This window comes from Corylus avellana, chromosome ca2, assembly GCF_901000735.1.
Source record: "Corylus avellana chromosome ca2, CavTom2PMs-1.0".
In the NCBI taxonomy this organism is placed as follows: domain Eukaryota; kingdom Viridiplantae; phylum Streptophyta; class Magnoliopsida; order Fagales; family Betulaceae; genus Corylus; species Corylus avellana.
In genome coordinates, this window is record NC_081542.1 from 27,859,914 (window position 1) to 27,864,241 (window position 4,328).

Below are 4,328 nucleotides of genomic sequence, written 5' to 3' on the forward strand. Positions count from 1 at the left end.
ATTGTATCATGTACGAATTTTTTAAAATTTATTATTATTATATTCAAATTTAATATATATATATATATATATATATATATGTTTTAAGAAAAAATTACAATTTACTCTTAAAAGTTGACATTATTTTTTAATTCGAATATTAAAGTTTTAATTTTTACAATTTACTCCCATAAAGTTTTAATTTTTTTTTTTCAGTTTGACCAATATTATTCTAAAATTTCTATATTACTCCTGATTTTTATTTTTATTTTTATTATTTTATTTTTTATGAAAAAAAAAACAAATTTGGAGGTGCAAAAATGACCAGATGGCCAAAGAGCCACCCCGAATTTTTTTTAAAAATGTTTTATAAAAAATGAAAAAAATAAAAGTTATGGGCAATATGAAAAGTTTTTGATACAATTGGTCAAAGTACAAAACTTTGAAACTTTGAGGGGTAGATTGTAAAAATTGAAACTTTGATGTTCGAATTTAAAAACACTGCAACTTTAAGGGGATAAACTGTAATTTTTTCTTTTTAAAAAAATATATATATCATTCAATAAAAAAAGAAATGAGTTACAAGAAATAGTTTAAGAAAAAGGTGATCCTCCAACATCAAACTTAAAACCGAAGCAAGCAACGCCAAATTAGCAACACCAAACAAGAAATGAGTGTGTTAATGATTCTATAAGGATAGAAAATGTCCCGATATGATTCTTTATTCTTTATACAAAAGCTAAGGAATGAACGGTTTAAAGTAGTATAAGTACCAAAAGAGAGGAAGGTAGTAGCATGACCTTTGCGAAACCTTTCAATTCAACCCAAAGCACTAAAAAAAAGAGATACGAGTAGGGATAAGAAGGCGGACGGTTACTAACCGCACAAACCATTAATTACTTTTGAAGGCGGTTAAGAAAAATTATTAACCGCTAATTGCTAATCGTTGTGTATTATATAATATTTATATATATAAAAATACATGTAACCACACCCATTTTGTGTTTAAATATATATAAAAATCTAGAAATGATGTCATATGTAGTAGTGTATTATCTTATTGTCATAAAGATGATGTTGTTTTCATTTTTTATTTTTTTTATTTTATAACCTTTTTTAAAAAAAAATTCAGTTTCTTTAAAAAATGGTTAGCAGTTATTATGGTTATTAATCTCTAACCACTGGTTAATTACATAGGCAGTTAGGTACTTTAGTAACTGCCTAGGTGGTTACAATTAGCAATTTTAGCCAATAACCATTAACCTTAACCGCACTCGAGTAAGGGCATAACCCTTGAAAGACAAATTCAATAGCTAAAATTATAGAGGGTTTTAATTGTTACGCTTGTGAAAGAAAATTTGATTTGAAGACTCCTTTTAAGTATTTAAGTCCCAAACAACTGATAATAGAAAATATAGAATTGGTTTTAACTTGAGGCAATAAGGGGGTCATCGGCCTGCATCTCTTCTTAAAATAATTTAGGAGATTGTGGTTTTGTAGTTTCTTTAGTTGTTTGTTGCTTTCTTTGTAGTTTGATGTGGACATTGGTTTTTTAAATCCAATGTTTACTTGAGGGATTTCATTGTAATGTTTTGTTGGGTTATAAAAGTTTTAGCTTATTCACCCAAAAAAAAAAATAAAAAATAAAAAAAAGTTAATGAGGTCATTGCGGACAGTGAGATGGTATATGTAAATGCAGATGTGGTTATTTACAATATATGTAGCCGCATCTGTAAAATGTAAATATTTTATTTAGATATCCATATGCGCATCATACTTTTACTAATTACATTCGCATGGTTATTGTAGTTAATAAATGCATTAATTATCCATTATCAACATACCAGGTAATATACTTTTTGTGCGACACAGGGCTGTTAAGTGAGCGAAGCGTCTCGCGAGTAAGCTCGGGCTCGGCTCGCATAAGTTCAGCTCGTACTCGACTCGAATATTAATCGAAGCAAGCTCGACTCAACTCGGCTAACTCGTGAGCTCGGCTCGTATATTTTTTATTAAGTAACAAATAATAATATATAATCAACATTACTCATTTAGTCAATAATAACAAATATACTATATACCTTTGTTTTTTTTTTTTGTTATATATATATATATTATCATTAATCATTTTATTATATGATATAATCATATAGTACAACCGCACTAGTTATTGTGTCATTTAATACAAATATTATAATTAGATAGTTTATACTTTGGAAATTGGAATTGTATATATCATATAATCATTAATCATTATATAATCATATGGTATATCTGCATAAATTATTGTGTTATTTAATCAATACATTATAATTATATACTTTATTCTTATAAAACATATATGATGTGTCACACGATCTTAGATCTAAGTTAATATTAATATTAATTGTGAGATAATATGATCATAAATTTAAGTATGAGTGTACGACCATTAGATCATATGAATTTATTACTTAGAGTTTGGGTATTACTATTAGATTAAATGATTAATAATTAAGTAACTAATGTGTTTCTTATAATTTATACATTATAATCACAATTTACGGTAAGTAAAAACTTAACAATTTGAATTTAAATCATATATCATGAATCGTGATAATGAGAACATATAATATAAGTATTTAAGTTATAACAATTAACATTGACCCATTACCCATATAAATTAGATAATGATACAATCATATAACCATATAAGTATATAAATGTTTACATATAAGATACAATATATATTAATATTGACATTATATACTTGACCCGTGTTAAGCATTAACATTTTAACATATTAACTAAATAATACTATATGTAATATGATAATAGTGATTAGTGTGTGTGAGTGTGTAACATAAAGCGTTTTGCGTTATAATTTTAAAAATACTTAATCTAAAATAAGAAGAAAAAAAAATACGCGATTGAAAAAAACACAATTTTTAAAATTGTAATTATTAAAATTGAAATAACAAACTGACCCTAAATAATACACATAACACAATTTTTATTCATAATTTCTAAATTTTGAATTTTGAATTTTTTATTGAATTTAATAATTTACTTGAATTTGAATTTGATCTATGGTATATAAGCGTAATCGTAGCCGTCCAAAATGTTTTGATGATCTAATAGCCGTTGGATGATATTAATGGTTGACAACTATCAAGCATTTACTAAGAAGAATGTATATGGTGTAACAGAGACACCGTAAACTTGCTTTGTTTGATCTAATTTGACGAGTAATATTAAATGTTGAAAACGTATATATATGATCAATGGATCATATTAAACAAGCACACCAGATCTAAGTAGACACAGCCACATGGGATAAGTTTTTGGTAAAACGAATCCAACCGTTAATATTTAAAATTTAATTATTTTTCCAAATCCAACGGTTGTAAATTAGAGAACCCAAATTTAACCTAAACTATCAGGTCTCTCCAGTCTCTCGACTCTCCTCTCACAGACTCTCCACCATCCTCCTCGCCTCCTTTCTCTGTTGCCGCTCCTACCACTCTCCCAGTGCCCCCAACAGCATCCACCACCACCACCGCACACCTCGACGCCTGGCTGAAGCTGAACGGCTCGTGCCCGATTTCCAGGAACTTGCTGCTGCCAACCCCGCTGTCCACGCCGCTCTCGGAGGACGTTTCACTCTCGCAGTACGCCGCAGATCGGAGGCGGAGGAGGTGATAAGATTTGTGGGTTTTTCTTTTCTTTTTGGGTTATTTTTTCTCCGTTTCTTCTTGGGTGGTGGGTGGTTTGGGGTTTTGCCGTTTGATGTGTTTGTTTGGTTGCCCAGAAAATATTGGGCGGATTTCTTAAAGTTAGGCTAATTTTACGGTTGGGATCAATTTTGGGTGGGTCGAGATTCCTTGCCGTTTGATGTGTTTGTTTGGTTGCCCAGAAAATATTGGGCGAATTTCTTAAAGTTAGGCTAATTTTATGGTTGGGAGCAATTTTGTTTGGTTGCCCAGAAAATATTGGGCGGATTTCTTAAAGTTAGGCTTAAATTACAAAAAAAAAAATAAAAAAATGGGTAGACTAGTTCGATCTCGAGCTCGAACAGCAAAGTCAGGCTCGACTCGAGCCTGGCCCAAAAATAAAAGAGCCGAGCCTGGACAGCCAAAGCTCGCCCAAGCTCGGCTCGTTTACACCCCTCTGTGTCACCTCGTTTCTGGCAACGAGTAACCCATTCAACCTCCTTTAGTTGCAGATAAACAACAATTATTTACGTATTTCCCCCTTTTTTTTTTTGTTTTTTTTTTTAATTGTAGATAAAGTTGCCAGATATCTGATTTGAAGTTTGATCATGGCGACTAGTAAGTTTTCTGCTATTCATGGAGAAAATTATTGAAATT